This window comes from Halichoeres trimaculatus, unplaced genomic scaffold (assembly GCF_033239565.1).
Source record: "Halichoeres trimaculatus isolate MK-OKI-2021-1 unplaced genomic scaffold, fHalTri1.1 fHalTri1_scaffold_3, whole genome shotgun sequence".
Lineage (NCBI taxonomy): Eukaryota > Metazoa > Chordata > Actinopteri > Labriformes > Labridae > Halichoeres > Halichoeres trimaculatus.
Genome location: NW_027437181.1, coordinates 39,368,481 through 39,385,067, shown reverse-complemented (window position 1 = coordinate 39,385,067; position 16,587 = coordinate 39,368,481). Strand labels below are relative to the sequence as shown.

At 49.0% G+C, this 16,587-nt stretch overlaps 22 non-coding genes across 22 annotated transcripts; 15 read left to right on the top strand and 7 right to left on the bottom strand.

Annotated features, from left to right (window-relative positions):
• Window positions 1-6,615: 6,615 nt before the first annotated feature.
• trnaq-cug (transfer RNA glutamine (anticodon CUG)) lies at window positions 6,616-6,687 on the top strand. The gene has a single exon. It is a non-coding gene; the product is annotated as a tRNA-Gln (tRNA).
• A 319-nt stretch (window positions 6,688-7,006) lies between these two features.
• On the top strand, window positions 7,007-7,079 carry trnav-aac (transfer RNA valine (anticodon AAC)). The gene has a single exon. It is a non-coding gene; the product is annotated as a tRNA-Val (tRNA).
• Window positions 7,080-7,482: 403 nt separating this feature from the next.
• On the top strand, window positions 7,483-7,555 carry trnav-cac (transfer RNA valine (anticodon CAC)). Its single transcript has one exon. It is a non-coding gene; the product is annotated as a tRNA-Val (tRNA).
• Window positions 7,556-7,960: 405 nt separating this feature from the next.
• On the bottom strand, window positions 7,961-8,032 carry trnad-guc (transfer RNA aspartic acid (anticodon GUC)). Its single transcript has one exon. It is a non-coding gene; the product is annotated as a tRNA-Asp (tRNA).
• A 526-nt stretch (window positions 8,033-8,558) lies between these two features.
• trnaq-uug (transfer RNA glutamine (anticodon UUG)) lies at window positions 8,559-8,630 on the bottom strand. Its single transcript has one exon. It is a non-coding gene; the product is annotated as a tRNA-Gln (tRNA).
• A 258-nt stretch (window positions 8,631-8,888) lies between these two features.
• Window positions 8,889-8,971, top strand: trnal-cag (transfer RNA leucine (anticodon CAG)). The gene has a single exon. It is a non-coding gene; the product is annotated as a tRNA-Leu (tRNA).
• Window positions 8,972-9,345: 374 nt separating this feature from the next.
• On the top strand, window positions 9,346-9,417 carry trnaq-cug (transfer RNA glutamine (anticodon CUG)). Its single transcript has one exon. It is a non-coding gene; the product is annotated as a tRNA-Gln (tRNA).
• A 319-nt stretch (window positions 9,418-9,736) lies between these two features.
• Window positions 9,737-9,809, top strand: trnav-aac (transfer RNA valine (anticodon AAC)). Its single transcript has one exon. It is a non-coding gene; the product is annotated as a tRNA-Val (tRNA).
• A 410-nt stretch (window positions 9,810-10,219) lies between these two features.
• trnav-cac (transfer RNA valine (anticodon CAC)) lies at window positions 10,220-10,292 on the top strand. Its single transcript has one exon. It is a non-coding gene; the product is annotated as a tRNA-Val (tRNA).
• A 404-nt stretch (window positions 10,293-10,696) lies between these two features.
• On the bottom strand, window positions 10,697-10,768 carry trnad-guc (transfer RNA aspartic acid (anticodon GUC)). The gene has a single exon. It is a non-coding gene; the product is annotated as a tRNA-Asp (tRNA).
• Window positions 10,769-11,294: 526 nt separating this feature from the next.
• Window positions 11,295-11,366, bottom strand: trnaq-uug (transfer RNA glutamine (anticodon UUG)). Its single transcript has one exon. It is a non-coding gene; the product is annotated as a tRNA-Gln (tRNA).
• Window positions 11,367-11,624: 258 nt separating this feature from the next.
• trnal-cag (transfer RNA leucine (anticodon CAG)) lies at window positions 11,625-11,707 on the top strand. The gene has a single exon. It is a non-coding gene; the product is annotated as a tRNA-Leu (tRNA).
• Window positions 11,708-12,081: 374 nt separating this feature from the next.
• trnaq-cug (transfer RNA glutamine (anticodon CUG)) lies at window positions 12,082-12,153 on the top strand. The gene has a single exon. It is a non-coding gene; the product is annotated as a tRNA-Gln (tRNA).
• Window positions 12,154-12,472: 319 nt separating this feature from the next.
• trnav-aac (transfer RNA valine (anticodon AAC)) lies at window positions 12,473-12,545 on the top strand. The gene has a single exon. It is a non-coding gene; the product is annotated as a tRNA-Val (tRNA).
• A 403-nt stretch (window positions 12,546-12,948) lies between these two features.
• Window positions 12,949-13,021, top strand: trnav-cac (transfer RNA valine (anticodon CAC)). The gene has a single exon. It is a non-coding gene; the product is annotated as a tRNA-Val (tRNA).
• A 405-nt stretch (window positions 13,022-13,426) lies between these two features.
• On the bottom strand, window positions 13,427-13,498 carry trnad-guc (transfer RNA aspartic acid (anticodon GUC)). Its single transcript has one exon. It is a non-coding gene; the product is annotated as a tRNA-Asp (tRNA).
• A 526-nt stretch (window positions 13,499-14,024) lies between these two features.
• trnaq-uug (transfer RNA glutamine (anticodon UUG)) lies at window positions 14,025-14,096 on the bottom strand. Its single transcript has one exon. It is a non-coding gene; the product is annotated as a tRNA-Gln (tRNA).
• A 258-nt stretch (window positions 14,097-14,354) lies between these two features.
• Window positions 14,355-14,437, top strand: trnal-cag (transfer RNA leucine (anticodon CAG)). Its single transcript has one exon. It is a non-coding gene; the product is annotated as a tRNA-Leu (tRNA).
• Window positions 14,438-14,811: 374 nt separating this feature from the next.
• On the top strand, window positions 14,812-14,883 carry trnaq-cug (transfer RNA glutamine (anticodon CUG)). The gene has a single exon. It is a non-coding gene; the product is annotated as a tRNA-Gln (tRNA).
• Window positions 14,884-15,202: 319 nt separating this feature from the next.
• On the top strand, window positions 15,203-15,275 carry trnav-aac (transfer RNA valine (anticodon AAC)). Its single transcript has one exon. It is a non-coding gene; the product is annotated as a tRNA-Val (tRNA).
• Window positions 15,276-15,678: 403 nt separating this feature from the next.
• trnav-cac (transfer RNA valine (anticodon CAC)) lies at window positions 15,679-15,751 on the top strand. Its single transcript has one exon. It is a non-coding gene; the product is annotated as a tRNA-Val (tRNA).
• Window positions 15,752-16,156: 405 nt separating this feature from the next.
• trnad-guc (transfer RNA aspartic acid (anticodon GUC)) lies at window positions 16,157-16,228 on the bottom strand. The gene has a single exon. It is a non-coding gene; the product is annotated as a tRNA-Asp (tRNA).
• Window positions 16,229-16,587: the final 359 nt, after the last annotated feature.

Sequence of the window (16,587 nt, the reverse complement as noted above, 5' to 3'; positions counted from 1 at the left end):
AAACTCAGCAAGTCTGTCTACATGCTGGTAGCCAGGCACATTTTGCTCATCCACAGCCTGTGAAGATATGAAACATATTTGAAAGTATGTTAATGTAAATCCTTGAATCACGTTGACCTTTTTTTGACACATTTCTGATGTTCCTTATTAAATAAAAGAACATACTACTGCTAAACCACTGTTTGAGGGCCTGTAAGGCCTATTTGTATTAAACTACGCACTCTTTAGATATTTGTTTTAAACAGTTGTGCATCGAGGATTCCCTCTCCTATATCTGTCTCTGTTCAAGTCAATTTGTGCTGCTCTCTGAAGGGAGTAGTTAACCCATTCCTAAGAGATTCAAAGGTTCTGTCTCATGATTTCTAGCAATAAATAGCTGTACTTTTTTAACACAACAATAAACATACAGGCCTCTAACGACAGCTTTTTTTGCCTTGCCATTTGAGCCTGTTAACCCAAAACAAGTGCTGAAACTTCAACCTAAAGATTGCCATGCTCCCTTAGTGTTCCTTTATTAGTAAAACTATTTTAGGCTGTACCACACAGTTTCAAAAGTGTTTTGTAATCAATTAGCCTTATAAAATTATTAACTTAGATTAGCAGCCGTATTAGGAGTTGATGCAGAGGACTGAAAGTTGCAAAAAAGTGGATCATTCTTTGAAAATCATCTGATTCATTTTAAGTTTGTGAAATGGATAAAAACTGTTTGTGATTGCAAAAAGTAAAGTGTAAGTGATCAAACTTTTGTGCAGTAATGCAAGTGCATATTTATTGTTAACACTTACCATGTCTTCATCATGAGCCTGCACGTCAACGCCAGCCTCAGAGGATGAAGTTGAAGGCAGAGTGGGAGGAGCAGAGGCCACTGCAGACGAGCAAGGAGCTAGTGATGCACAATAGGGAAAAAAACACCATATTACTACACATATAAAAAACTACAAAATGACTTGCAGAATTAGAGCTGGGGGATTATTGTGACTGAATTACAATTCCCATTTTCATTGCACTGCACCTGGTCATACTACTACCTATATAAAACCGAGATTTCTTTTCAGCCTTACCAGGAGCAATGGTTAATGTGCTCGGAGCCTGAGTGAAGGAGGTGCCCGATGATGATGGAGTTGAGGAACTGCAAAGAGCTGTCGTGCTGGGAGCTGTGGACAGGGAGGGGCCAGTTGTCAGAGGGGCAGGGGTGTGAGGCTCCTCCAGGTTTGCCACTGTTGGGTCCTCTGCTGCCTCAGCAAAGCCCTCATCCTCCTCTTCATCTTCCTCCACATTATGCTCCTCAATCAGCTGAGCAGTCTCCTCAGAATCAGGATGCATATCCTGCAGTGCCTGACCAGTCTGCCGGAACAGATACTGCAGGCCTATGAGCTCTCCTGAAACATCAGAGGCAAATGGATGATTAGGAAACTGTTTGAATTATTTCTTTTTCAACTCATTTGTACGTCAAGTGGGTTTCAGTAATGCTAACCAGTGTAAGGTGTAGGTGGGCAGAACTCTGGGACCAACTTCCTGCCGAACAGCTTCTCAAAGTTTGTGTTCACAGAGTGAAGCAGGTCACCCGAGTAGCTGCGGAAAGGAGATGGCTCAGTTGACAGAGCAGCAGTGCCACGGTCCTGGTTCCACCTGTGGAGTCCTTCCAGCAGGTAAACCTGGAAATTCAGGCTGTTGGCACTGGTTCCTGGGGATAAACAGGTAAGTAGGTAAAATTGGTGAACAAGGACATAGTATATTAGTACATAACTTTAAATATATTGTTATTCTTAGACTTTGTGACACATTAACATAACTATAACACAAACACAAACCTGGGATGAAGCGGTTGAGGTGTAAATGAAAGGACTCTAAAGATGTAGAGCCCCTTGCACACCTGTAGGTGGGTAGCTGCACACCTCCCTTTGTGAGCTCTCCTGTTTTGATGTAGAGAGCCACACCTGGTGGGTCCTGGATGCACTTGACATGCTTCTTTTGGACATTCCAGATGTGCTCCATCCTCTCCATGTCAAACAGGGGAACTCCAAGGGAGTCATTACCGCTGGTCCCCATGAGCCCCAGCAGCAGCTCCTCCAGCAGCTGGGTGGTGGCCACTTCACCCCGGGTTCTCCGCCGACAGTGGAGAGCCAGCTCCTCCCTGGACAGGTTTCTGCTGATGTCAGCATCAGTGACTGGCAAGCCCTGGGATTGAAGCTGTTGTTTTTTCGCTTCACGCAACAAAGCTAAATCAGCTGCATCCCACTCAAATATGCACGCTGACAGGCGTGACATAAAGATTGGGTACAACTGATGAGCATCTGTCACGCACCCCAGGGCAAGTCGGCGCATGAAGTGCCAGATGTCAAGACGAATGACGAGGTCCTGCCATCCACTGAACCTGGTCTTCAGCCTGGTCTCCCCTGTACTGGAGCAGCAGTCGCAGTCCACATACAAGGCAACAGGGGGATCAACACCAGCCTGCTGGTACCGCTTCACCAGGTCTGCTGCCATCATGTCCAGGCCTGCTCCCTCCTGAGCGGTCAGAACGCTGATCAGGATCTGACCATACTCGTTTCCCACAGAGGTGAGCCAGAGAGCGGTCCCCTTAGCTGTGCCTGCCAGCTTCTTGACGATCTAAAGTACAAAAAATTAAAAGGCCCTTTGTGATTATTTTCAGGACTCTTGATTTAATGGGACTAGTTAATAATATAAGTTTCCTGTATTAATGAAGGAGAAAAAATATAAACCTTTTTTGTTGAGTCCATCTTCAGAATTGTGCCGTAGATGGATGTGATCCGGGCTTTGATGTCCTCGAGCCTTGTCAAGATGTCCTGACTGTAAACGGAGAGGAGCCACTTACAGCTAAGCACCACAGCAGGCTCAGGGGGCTCAGGGAAAGTCATGGGCAGCAGTCCGGGGCGCTGCTGAAAGTCAACACACTCAGTGGTGTACCGTGCAACACGATGAAGCCACTCCTCTGAGTGGTTTTCTTTCAGCTGCTTTAAAACCCGTGTTGGACTGTTACCCAGACCTCTCTCCCGTAGAAGCCGGATCACACGGATGTCACAGGCGTATCTGAGTCAAAGACAGATAAATTAGTTAGATTGTCTTTTTTATTTCTATTGTCAAGGCAAGAGAGAAAAAGGGAAATTACTTACTTCTGAGTAAGGATGACCCTGAATTCAGACCTGTGAGCCAAGTCCAGCTGCCTGAGGACAGTCTGACTCCAAGAAACGTGGCTGGCTCTACATTTGGTGCAGGTCAGGGTTTCCGTCACCATATTGAAGGTCCTGTCCACGTCAAGGACCCGCCGTGCCCTCTTGTGCAGCCCTGCCCCTGTGAGCTGGTGCTGCTCACAGGCTGCATTAGGGCAGACCACCTTCACCTTCCACAATTTGTATGGCATCCATACAAAGAGTGGGTGGGCGAAAAAACGGTCTGGTGCTGGAGCCTGGTTGTACAGGTTGCTCGGCTGAGGAGGAAAGTACCAGAGCTTCAGATGGTCTTGAAGCTGAAGTTTCCCCTTGGGCCCCAACTTCAAGAGGAATTTTTCAATCCATTTGTGGTCTTCAGGTGGCAAACCCTCTGACCACAAGCGGGGCAGGTGAGCTGTTGAAGTCAGTGCTCCTGTCCCAGAGTCAGCAGCAGTCTGTAATATAAAAAAACAACGACAAAAATACTTAATACTAACCTTAAAGACTTGCGAGCTTCTGCGCACTATGAAGTGACATGTTAAATACTTACAGACACTGTGGCAACTTCTGCTGCTGGACTGGGGACAGGCACTGACTCTCGACCAACTGCATGAGAAGCTGGAGCCTTAAGAAACAGCAGGAATAGAACTCACATCAGTGATAGACTTTGAGAATATAATCTTAAACTAATACTCAGATAAAACACTACCATAGTATTGTTACAACTTTAAAATCTAATTTTGTTAACGAGGGAATTTAAATGTATTATTGTTTATGCGTAATGTCTTCAGAAAGTATTTGTAAAAATGCTTCTACAAAAAGAGTAGTTTTTTAAAAAGTACTCACTGGGACGGGAACATTTGAAGGAGAGCTGGTACTTTCCTCAGTGGGGTCTGTGACTGTGGCTTGGGTCTGTAGAGCAGTCAGTTTTAGTTATTTACCAAAAAAATGACTCAAGCTTATAGGTTACTACATAATCTCTATTTACCTTGGTTACTCTTCTGGCCAGGCTTAGATTTGGCTTGGCAGCAGCAGACTGGGCACCACCAAATCTTGACTTAGTAAACTGAAAGGCAAAGAAGCAAAGGGCTTTGTTAGAGCTGTACTAGGGATACAATTGTCAATATACATTAAGGTACAAAACAGTTGTCACAGCCATGGTCCGTTTATGAGTAAGATTATTCGTCTGTTTACCATTGCCAAAGTCAAATAAGGCCGCTTCTTTTGGCCCTCCGGTCTTGGTTCTGCTGGAGAACTCTGTTGTCCTACAGCCCTCTCGATTGGACTTGCTGCTAAAGTCTGCTGGCCAACAGAGCCTCTTACAGGAGGACCTACTGATGCCCCCTGAGCCGCATCTCCTGCTGCCCCCTGGACCGGACCGCCTGCTGCTGTCTGCTGTGCAGAAACTTCACCACGGCCCACAGTCGCCGTTGGTTGCCCTCCTGGCCGGGGAGCAACACTCGATGTGGTCGGCTGTTAAACAGAGTAGACACAGCTTTATGTGGTGTACTGATGAGTAAAAACACTGTATCCTTATAGTTTTACCTTCTGCACATGAAATCCACACAGGCACTTCCTCTCCTGCCCAAACAAAGACATCTGGCCATGAGTCTGCATTGGGCATTTCTCAATCTAAAAATAAAGAGAATCATTTGGTTAAAAATGTAATAGTCATCATTTTTTTCCAGCTACTTAAAAATGGTAAAAAAAAATGCCCATTTCAGTTAACTCTATAAAAGTTTAACCTTATCCTTTGTTTGAAGAAAATATTAGTGAATGGTACAGTAAGATTACATGGTAAAATCCAAAATCGATCAACTCTCACCCTCTGATACAGCTCATACCACTTCTTCTGTCTGGGAGCAGGTCTGTTGCCTTCATCGGCAGGCCAGGTTCCTGTGTTGGCAAACCTTCTCAGGCGGGACATCCACTCTGAGTCAGACATTGCCTTGTGGGACTTTGTCTTTTTGGTTGCCTTTATTTAAGGAGAGTTTTGATATTAATACTATATTAATATGACATTAACTGTAAATTTAGATATGTTGGCTCTGTGCAATAGTGTAACAGAAGAATGAAAAAGAAAAAGAAACATGTCATATTAGCCATTGCTTCAATTTAATGTGCATGAAATAATAGACTTGATACAATTATTACAATACTATTATAGGAAACGCGACATTTTGCTGGTTAACAAACATTGTGAGAGAAACGTCCTGCATAGTAACTAACTAGGTAAATTTTCAATGGCTGTCCGTGGATTAATAACATTGTCACTTAAACCGAGCTCATATCGACTTAAGTGAAATACTTATGAATGACAAGAATTTGCGCTATGTATATATTCTTATAGTCTTTGGTCAATTAAGTGACTTTTTTTGACGGACCCGACGTTTCTTTTGACGTTTACAGCACAGCCGCCATTGTTGTAATCGGCACTGTGTTTTCAGTTAGCCTACCTTTTATTTACCTATGTGTAATACCGGCGCTGTACCGGACCATAACAGTGGAACTTGGTACAATTTAGTTAAAAGTTAAGATGAAATAATCACAATGAAAAAGCGAAACATTAGTGGCTCAGTTTTCTTGTTTTATTGCTTACTCGCGACACAGACCGGCAAGTCGAAAAAGGGAATCCCCCGTCAAAGTTAGCTAAATACGTCTTTATGACAGTATCAATAGGTGAAATATTTAGATAACTCTTAAAAGTTGTCACACACCACTATATTTATATAAAATACTTACCATTTCGTAGAGTACAGAGAGATTTGGGAGCTTGTCAATCCGCTTTCTTTGACAGTGACCGGCAAGTGTACACAATCTCCGAGAAGCGTGGGGGAGGGGCAAAGGAAAAAAAAAATCCAACATTTCTGCGCCGTGACTGATTAAATGTTGGACTCGGGGAAGAATTGGTAAACGTGATTGGTCAAGAATGTTGGAGAATGTTGGATTTGCGAAACTGCCATTGGCTGTAATCTTCAATATTGGAATACACTTGCCGGACTATCCTTCGGCTGCTGGCGCTCAGGTCGCAGTCTCCCCTGGAGGCGTGGGTTCGAATCCCACTTCTGACAGTGTGTGCTTTTCCCTTTGCCTGGCCCTGTTGTCTTGTGCATGACATTACCATCTGCCTTACTCCACGACCATTTCAAGCCCCACAAAGACTAGTACAGCCAAAGTTGGGGACAGTCTAAATGCAGGCACACTGACAGCACGACGGCGTGTCAGGCATCTGACTGCTGCTTTGTCAACATGCTGCTCGGAGCAAGCAGTTGACTGCCCAACTGCGTGTGCGGCCAGTGTGGCCTGCTTTCTATGCTGCCGTCTGTTTCACTCTTGTTTCTTAGTGTCCCCTGTGTCCCATTGTGCGCAAGAAGACAAAGGCACATAGCGTTGGCATGTGCATATACAGAGAGCGTTTGATGACTGTGTGTTGGCCCTCTGCCCTGGTTCCATGGTGTAATGGTCAGCACTCTGGACTCTGAATCCAGCGATCCGAGTTCAAATCTCGGTGGGACCTGCTTTTGAGGTGTGCGGTCTCGGGGCTATTCCAAAGGCAGGTGAAGACATGCGCTCAGAAAGTCATGGGCTCTTCCTCAAGACACCCTGTCCTTTGACTTCTATTTGCACTGAAAGGGTCTGGAGTGCACTTCAACCACAATCTTGCCTGTGCGGAAGGATGCCGCCATTGTAGCTGCCAGCTAGTGTTGTCATTCTCTGCAGATAGTCATGGGCAGCTAGAAAAGCCACTACTTCATTGCTATTTTTCCAGCAACTGGCGTGTCGGAAGTTCAGGACACAGCTCTGCAGACGGGTTGTTAAGGCATGGCACGTTGTCCGTTTCCGTAGTGAGGTGGTTATCACGTTCGCCTAACACGCGAAAGGTCCCCGGTTCGAAACCGGGCAGAAACACCTTCTCTTCCTTTGCCTCTCAGCAAAAACTCAGTGAAGTCATTGGACCCTGGCACTGGCCAGGAAGCAGACCTGGAAGCTTAAAGCCTCTGTATCTGTGGGCAAAGAATTAGCTGCCGGTGGGAAGCACAAGTCCCCCCATTGGTGAATTGATCCCGAGTCTTGCGCTTGACAGGTGTAAGGTCCCAGGGCTAATCCTATGGACCCCCGACTACCCACTGCCTCATTGATATTTTCTCCAGCAACTGGTATGTCGCTAGTTTGGTAGACAGGTCTGCGTACGGTTCCGTAGACAGGTCTGCAGACAGTTTTGTAGACAGGTCTGCAGACGGTTCTGTGGACAGCTCCCCCAGACGGTTCTGTAGAGAGGTCGCTTAGGCGGGGCATGCCCCGCATAGCTTTAGTTTCCGTAGTGTAGTGGTTATCACGTTCGCCTCACACGCGAAAGGTCCCCGGTTCGAAACCGGGCGGAAACACTGGCACTTACTTTGCCTCTCGACAAAAGCTCAGTCATGGCGCTCATCGGGCTCCATGCAGAACCTTGTGCGAGCTTCTTTGTCTTTTTTTTCACAGTGCAGAGCTTTTTCCACCCTCTCTTTTTTGCAGCTGTTGCTTCTTCTTTTTTTCTCTCCTTTTTTTTGTAAATGCACTTATATAACATTTACTGCTGTTGTTTTATGTCTGTTTGTTTTTTATGTACATGCAATGGGCATTTCATTAGGTCAGGCCTTTACTCATATGCAGCAAACTAGATTTGAGTTGAGAGCAAGGGAAGCAAAGGAGGGAAAAGAGGCAAAAGGCACTGGCCAGGAAGCAGTCCGGGACGCATGAAGCCCCTGTATCTGTAGGCAAAGAATAAGCTGCTGGTAGGTAGCACAAGTCTCCCCGTCGGGGAATCGAACCCCGGTCTTCCGCGTGACAGGCGGAGATACTGTCCACTATACTAACGAGGATGCTGCCTTTAGTGCACGCTGCACCGACACGGCCCCATGTTCTGGGGTTTACCGAGATTATGCAGAGTCACAGCCAATGCCTGGTGGTTCAAGTCTGCCACTGTTGGGGTTGAAATCTTCCTCCTGCCCAGAGTCACCAGTGATGGAGTGCATGACATGACGTGAATCACCAGAGCAGTGTGTGCCACTGTTCAGAGTGCCTCATGTTGGCCCCACACGCAAAACCTCTGCATTTTGTTGGTGTGCAGAAACTCTGCGCCTGACTGTGTTGTGGCTTCCAGTGGAGAATGCAGTGCTCATTGGCCTGTGGTCAGTATTGAGGGGTGGCAGCCCTGGAACAGTGATCAAACTGCAGCAACAGCATAAGCCACTCTCAACCAAGTTTGAAGAAGTTCTCCACGGCAGTTTACAAGTCTTTATTCAGTGTTCGACAAAGAGGCCATGAGATTGCCACTGTCACTCGGGGTGGGCTTGGGGTGGCTTTGACACACGGCTAGCAAGACCCAGCGTGGTCCCTTCTGCTCAAAGGTCCCACCGAGATTTGAACTCGGATCACTGGATTCAAAGTCCAGAGTGCTAACCGTTACACCATGGGACCAGTCTGCTGTTCAGTAAGTCAGTTGTGAGTGTATGTCTTCACTTGAACTCACAGCCTTGCTAGATCCTCTTCCTTCTCAGGATTGAGGTTGACTCCAAGAGCCAAGTCTTGGAACAGCAACGGAGCGCTTCAATCAGCTCCCAATCTGCTTTGGAGCGGGAGCTGTTTGGCACTTGATTTCCTCAAAAGCTTGCTCAGGACTGTTTTGCCATGCCGAGGCAGGCCTGGTGGGCCCGGCCAACGAGGACCGCTCATCTAGTCAGGATGGCCAAGCGGTCTAAGGCGCTGCGTTCAGGTCGCAGTCTCCCCTGGAGGCGTGGGTTCGAATCCCACTTCTGACAGTGTGTGCTTTTCCCTTTGCCTGGCCCTGTTGTCTTGTGCATGACATTAGCATCTGCCTTACTCCACGACCATTTCAAGCCCCACAAAGACTAGTACAGCCAAAGTTGGGGACAGTCTAAATGCAGGCACACTGACAGCACGACGGCGTGTCAGGCATCTGACTGCTGCTTTGTCAACATGCTGCTCGGAGCAAGCAGTTGACTGCCCAACTGCGTGTGCGGCCAGTGTGGCCTGCTTTCTATGCTGCCGTCTGTTTCACTCTTGTTTCTTAGTGTCCCCTGTGTCCCATTGTGCGCAAGAAGACAAAGGCACATAGCGTTGGCATGTGCATATACAGAGAGCGTTTGATGACTGTGTGTTGGCCCTCTGCCCTGGTTCCATGGTGTAATGGTCAGCACTCTGGACTCTGAATCCAGCGATCCGAGTTCAAATCTCGGTGGGACCTGCTTTTGAGGTGTGCGGTCTCGGGGCTATTCCAAAGGCAGGTGAAGACATGCGCTCAGAAAGTCATGGGCTCTTCCTCAAGACACCCTGTCCTTTGACTTCTATTTGCACTGAAAGGGTCTGGAGTGCACTTCAACCACAATCTTGCCTGTGCGGAAGGATGCCGCCATTGTAGCTGCCAGCTAGTGTTGTCATTCTCTGCAGATAGTCATGGGCAGCTAGAAAAGCCACTACTTCATTGCTATTTTTCCAGCAACTGGCGTGTCGGAAGTTCAGGACACAGCTCTGCAGACGGGTTGTTAAGGCACGGCACGTTGTCCGTTTCCGTAGTGAGGTGGTTATCACGTTCGCCTAACACGCGAAAGGTCCCCGGTTCGAAACCGGGCAGAAACACCTTCTCTTCCTTTGCCTCTCAGCAAAAACTCAGTGAAGTCATTGGACCCTGGCACTGGCCAGGAAGCAGACCTGGAAGCTTAAAGCCTCTGTATCTGTGGGCAAAGAATTAGCTGCCGGTGGGAAGCACAAGTCCCCCCATTGGTGAATTGATCCCGAGTCTTGCGCTTGACAGGTGTAAGGTCCCAGGGCTAATCCTATGGACCCCCGACTACCCACTGCCTCATTGATATTTTCTCCAGCAACTGGTATGTCGCTAGTTTGGTAGACAGGTCTGCGTACGGTTCCGTAGACAGGTCTGCAGACAGTTTTGTAGACAGGTCTGCAGACGGTTCTGTGGACAGCTCCCCCAGACGGTTCTGTAGAGAGGTCGCTTAGGCGGGGCATGCCCCGCAGAGCTTTCGTGGTCAGTTTCCGTAGTGTAGTGGTTATCACGTTCGCCTCACACGCGAAAGGTCCCCGGTTCGAAACCGGGCGGAAACACTGGCACTTACTTTGCCTCTCGGCAAAAGCTCAGTCATGGCGCTCATCGGGCTCCATGCAGAACCTTGTGCGAGCTTCTTTGTCTTTTTTTCACAGTGCAGAGCTTTTTCCACCCTCTCTTTTTTGCAGCTGTTGCTTCTTCTTTTTTTCTCTCCTTTTTTTTGTAAATGCACTTATATAACATTTACTGCTGTTGTTTTATGTCTGTTTGTTTTTTATGTACATGCAATGGGCATTTCATTAGGTCAGGCCTTTACTCATATGCAGCAAACTAGATTTGAGTTGAGAGCAAGGGAAGCAAAGGAGGGAAAAGAGGCAAAAGGCACTGGCCAGGAAGCAGTCCGGGACGCATGAAGCCCCTGTATCTGTAGGCAAAGAATAAGCTGCTGGTAGGTAGCATAAGTCTCCCCGTCGGGGAATCGAACCCCGGTCTTCCGCGTGACAGGCGGAGATACTGTCCACTATACTAACGAGGATGCTGCCTTTAGTGCACGCTGCACAGACACGGCCCCATGTTCTGGGGTTTACCGAGATTATGCAGAGTCACAGCCAATGCCTGGTGGTTCAAGTCTGCCACTGTTGGGGTTGAAATCTTCCTCCTGCCCAGAGTCACCAGTGATGGAGTGCATGACATGACGTGAATCACCAGAGCAGTGTGTGCCACTGTTCAGAGTGCCTCATGTTGGCCCCACACGCAAAACCTCTGCATTTTGTTGGTGTGCAGAAACTCTGCGCCTGACTGTGTTGTGGCTTCCAGTGGAGAATGCAGTGCTCATTGGCCTGTGGTCAGTATTGAGGGGTGGCAGCCCTGGAACAGTGATCAAACTGCAGCAACAGCATAAGCCACTCTCAACCAAGTTTGAAGAAGTTCTCCACGGCAGTTTACAAGTCTTTATTCAGTGTTCGACAAAGAGGCCATCAGATTGCCACTGTCACTCGGGGTGGGCTTGGGGTGGCTTTGACACACGGCTAGCAAGACCCAGCGTGGTCCCTTCTGCTCAAAGGTCCCACCGAGATTTGAACTCGGATCACTGGATTCAAAGTCCAGAGTGCTAACCGTTACACCATGGGACCAGTCTGCCGTTCAGTAAGTCAGTTGTGAGTGTTTGTCCTCACTTGAACTCACAGCCTTGCTAGATCCTCTTCCTTCTCAGGATTGAGGTTGACTCCAAGAGCCAAGTCTTGGAACAGCAACGGAGCGCTTCAATCAGCTCCCCATCTGCTTTGGAGCGGGAGCTGTTTGGCACTTGATTTCCTCAAAAGCTTGCTCAGGACTGTTTTGCCGTGCCGAGGCAGGCCTGGTGGGCCCGGCCAATGAGGACCGCTCATCTAGTCAGGATGGCCGAGCGGTCTAAGGCGCTGCGTTCAGGTCGCAGTCTCCCCTGGAGGCGTGGGTTCGAATCCCACTTCTGACAGTGTGTGCTTTTCCCTTTGCCTGGCCCTGTTGTCTGGTGCATGACATTAGCATCTGCCTTACTCCACGACCATTTCAAGCCCCACAAAGACTAGTACAGCCAAAGTTGGGGACAGTCTAAATGCAGGCACACTGACAGCACGACGGCGTGTCAGGCATCTGACTGCTGCTTTGTCAACATGCTGCTCGGAGCAAGCAGTTGACTGCCCAACTGCGTGTGCGGCCAGTGTGGCCTGCTTTCTATGCTGCCGTCTGTTTCACTCTTGTTTCTTAGTGTCCCCTGTGTCCCATTGTGCGCAAGAAGACAAAGGCACATAGCGTTGGCATGTGCATATACAGAGAGCGTTTGATGACTGTGTGTTGGCCCTCTGCCCTGGTTCCATGGTGTAATGGTCAGCACTCTGGACTCTGAATCCAGCAATCCGAGTTCAAATCTCGGTGGGACCTGCTTTTGAGGTGTGCGGTCTCGGGGCTATTCCAAAGGCAGGTGAAGACATGCGCTCAGAAAGTCATGGGCTCTTCCTCAAGACACCCTGTCCTTTGACTTCTATTTGCACTGAAAGGGTCTGGAGTGCACTTCAACCACAATCTTGCCTGTGCGGAAGGATGCCGCCATTGTAGCTGCCAGCTAGTGTTGTCATTCTCTGCAGATAGTCATGGGCAGCTAGAAAAGCCACTACTTCATTGCTATTTTTCCAGCAACTGGCGTGTCGGAAGTTCAGGACACAGCTCTGCAGACGGGTTGTTAAGGCACGGCACGTTGTCCGTTTCCGTAGTGAGGTGGTTATCACGTTCGCCTAACACGCGAAAGGTCCCCGGTTCGAAACCGGGCAGAAACACCTTCTCTTCCTTTGCCTCTCAGCAAAAACTCAGTGAAGTCATTGGACCCTGGCACTGGCCAGGAAGCAGACCTGGAAGCTTAAAGCCTCTGTATCTGTGGGCAAAGAATTAGCTGCCGGTGGGAAGCACAAGTCCCCCCATTGGTGAATTGATCCCGAGTCTTGCGCTTGACAGGTGTAAGGTCCCAGGGCTAATCCTATGGACCCCCGACTACCCACTGCCTCATTGATATTTTCTCCAGCAACTGGTATGTCGCTAGTTTGGTAGACAGGTCTGCGTACGGTTCCGTAGACAGGTCTGCAGACAGTTTTGTAGACAGGTCTGCAGACGGTTCTGTGGACAGCTCCCCCAGACGGTTCTGTAGAGAGGTCGCTTAGGCGGGGCATGCCCCGCATAGCTTTAGTTTCCGTAGTGTAGTGGTTATCACGTTCGCCTCACACGCGAAAGGTCCCCGGTTCGAAACCGGGCGGAAACACTGGCACTTACTTTGCCTCTCGACAAAAGCTCAGTCATGGCGCTCATCGGGCTCCATGCAGAACCTTGTGCGAGCTTCTTTGTCTTTTTTTTCACAGTGCAGAGCTTTTTCCACCCTCTCTTTTTTGCAGCTGTTGCTTCTTCTTTTTTTCTCTCCTTTTTTTTGTAAATGCACTTATATAACATTTACTGCTGTTGTTTTATGTCTGTTTGTTTTTTATGTACATGCAATGGGCATTTCATTAGGTCAGGCCTTTACTCATATGCAGCAAACTAGATTTGAGTTGAGAGCAAGGGAAGCAAAGGAGGGAAAAGAGGCAAAAGGCACTGGCCAGGAAGCAGTCCGGGACGCATGAAGCCCCTGTATCTGTAGGCAAAGAATAAGCTGCTGGTAGGTAGCATAAGTCTCCCCGTCGGGGAATCGAACCCCGGTCTTCCGCGTGACAGGCGGAGATACTGTCCACTATACTAACGAGGATGCTGCCTTTAGTGCACGCTGCACAGACACGGCCCCATGTTCTGGGGTTTACCGAGATTATGCAGAGTCACAGCCAATGCCTGGTGGTTCAAGTCTGCCACTGTTGGGGTTGAAATCTTCCTCCTGCCCAGAGTCACCAGTGATGGAGTGCATGACATGACGTGAATCACCAGAGCAGTGTGTGCCACTGTTCAGAGTGCCTCATGTTGGCCCCACACGCAAAACCTCTGCATTTTGTTGGTGTGCAGAAACTCTGCGCCTGACTGTGTTGTGGCTTCCAGTGGAGAATGCAGTGCTCATTGGCCTGTGGTCAGTATTGAGGGGTGGCAGCCCTGGAACAGTGATCAAACTGCAGCAACAGCATAAGCCACTCTCAACCAAGTTTGAAGAAGTTCTCCACGGCAGTTTACAAGTCTTTATTCAGTGTTCGACAAAGAGGCCATCAGATTGCCACTGTCACTCGGGGTGGGCTTGGGGTGGCTTTGACACACGGCTAGCAAGACCCAGCGTGGTCCCTTCTGCTCAAAGGTCCCACCGAGATTTGAACTCGGATCACTGGATTCAAAGTCCAGAGTGCTAACCGTTACACCATGGGACCAGTCTGCCGTTCAGTAAGTCAGTTGTGAGTGTTTGTCCTCACTTGAACTCACAGCCTTGCTAGATCCTCTTCCTTCTCAGGATTGAGGTTGACTCCAAGAGCCAAGTCTTGGAACAGCAACGGAGCGCTTCAATCAGCTCCCCATCTGCTTTGGAGCGGGAGCTGTTTGGCACTTGATTTCCTCAAAAGCTTGCTCAGGACTGTTTTGCCGTGCCGAGGCAGGCCTGGTGGGCCCGGCCAATGAGGACCGCTCATCTAGTCAGGATGGCCGAGCGGTCTAAGGCGCTGCGTTCAGGTCGCAGTCTCCCCTGGAGGCGTGGGTTCGAATCCCACTTCTGACAGTGTGTGCTTTTCCCTTTGCCTGGCCCTGTTGTCTGGTGCATGACATTAGCATCTGCCTTACTCCACGACCATTTCAAGCCCCACAAAGACTAGTACAGCCAAAGTTGGGGACAGTCTAAATGCAGGCACACTGACAGCACGACGGCGTGTCAGGCATCTGACTGCTGCTTTGTCAACATGCTGCTCGGAGCAAGCAGTTGACTGCCCAACTGCGTGTGCGGCCAGTGTGGCCTGCTTTCTATGCTGCCGTCTGTTTCACTCTTGTTTCTTAGTGTCCCCTGTGTCCCATTGTGCGCAAGAAGACAAAGGCACATAGCGTTGGCATGTGCATATACAGAGAGCGTTTGATGACTGTGTGTTGGCCCTCTGCCCTGGTTCCATGGTGTAATGGTCAGCACTCTGGACTCTGAATCCAGCAATCCGAGTTCAAATCTCGGTGGGACCTGCTTTTGAGGTGTGCGGTCTCGGGGCTATTCCAAAGGCAGGTGAAGACATGCGCTCAGAAAGTCATGGGCTCTTCCTCAAGACACCCTGTCCTTTGACTTCTATTTGCACTGAAAGGGTCTGGAGTGCACTTCAACCACAATCTTGCCTGTGCGGAAGGATGCCGCCATTGTAGCTGCCAGCTAGTGTTGTCATTCTCTGCAGATAGTCATGGGCAGCTAGAAAAGCCACTACTTCATTGCTATTTTTCCAGCAACTGGCGTGTCGGAAGTTCAGGACACAGCTCTGCAGACGGGTTGTTAAGGCACGGCACGTTGTCCGTTTCCGTAGTGAGGTGGTTATCACGTTCGCCTAACACGCGAAAGGTCCCCGGTTCGAAACCGGGCAGAAACACCTTCTCTTCCTTTGCCTCTCAGCAAAAACTCAGTGAAGTCATTGGACCCTGGCACTGGCCAGGAAGCAGACCTGGAAGCTTAAAGCCTCTGTATCTGTGGGCAAAGAATTAGCTGCCGGTGGGAAGCACAAGTCCCCCCATTGGTGAATTGATCCCGAGTCTTGCGCTTGACAGGTGTAAGGTCCCAGGGCTAATCCTATGGACCCCCGACTACCCACTGCCTCATTGATATTTTCTCCAGCAACTGGTATGTCGCTAGTTTGGTAGACAGGTCTGCGTACGGTTCCGTAGACAGGTCTGCAGACAGTTTTGTAGACAGGTCTGCAGACGGTTCTGTGGACAGCTCCCCCAGACGGTTCTGTAGAGAGGTCGCTTAGGCGGGGCATGCCCCGCATAGCTTTAGTTTCCGTAGTGTAGTGGTTATCACGTTCGCCTCACACGCGAAAGGTCCCCGGTTCGAAACCGGGCGGAAACACTGGCACTTACTTTGCCTCTCGACAAAAGCTCAGTCATGGCGCTCATCGGGCTCCATGCAGAACCTTGTGCGAGCTTCTTTGTCTTTTTTTTCACAGTGCAGAGCTTTTTCCACCCTCTCTTTTTTGCAGCTGTTGCTTCTTCTTTTTTTCTCTCCTTTTTTTTGTAAATGCACTTATATAACATTTACTGCTGTTGTTTTATGTCTGTTTGTTTTTTATGTACATGCAATGGGCATTTCATTAGGTCAGGCCTTTACTCATATGCAGCAAACTAGATTTGAGTTGAGAGCAAGGGAAGCAAAGGAGGGAAAAGAGGCAAAAGGCACTGGCCAGGAAGCAGTCCGGGACGCATGAAGCCCCTGTATCTGTAGGCAAAGAATAAGCTGCTGGTAGGTAGCATAAGTCTCCCCGTCGGGGAATCGAACCCCGGTCTTCCGCGTGACAGGCGGAGATACTGTCCACTATACTAACGAGGATGCTGCCTTTAGTGCACGCTGCACAGACACGGCCCCATGTTCTGGGGTTTACCGAGATTATGCAGAGTCACAGCCAATGCCTGGTGGTTCAAGTCTGCCACTGTTGGGGTTGAAATCTTCCTCCTGCCCAGAGTCACCAGTGATGGAGTGCATGACATGACGTGAATCACCAGAGCAGTGTGTGCCACTGTTCAGAGTGCCTCATGTTGGCCCCACACGCAAAACCTCTGCATTTTGTTGGTGTGCAGAAACTCTGCGCCTGACTGTGTTGTGGCTTCCAGTGGAGAATGCAGTGCTCATTGGCCTGTGGTCAGTATTGAGGGGTGGCAGCCCTGGAACAGTGATCAAACTGCAGCAAC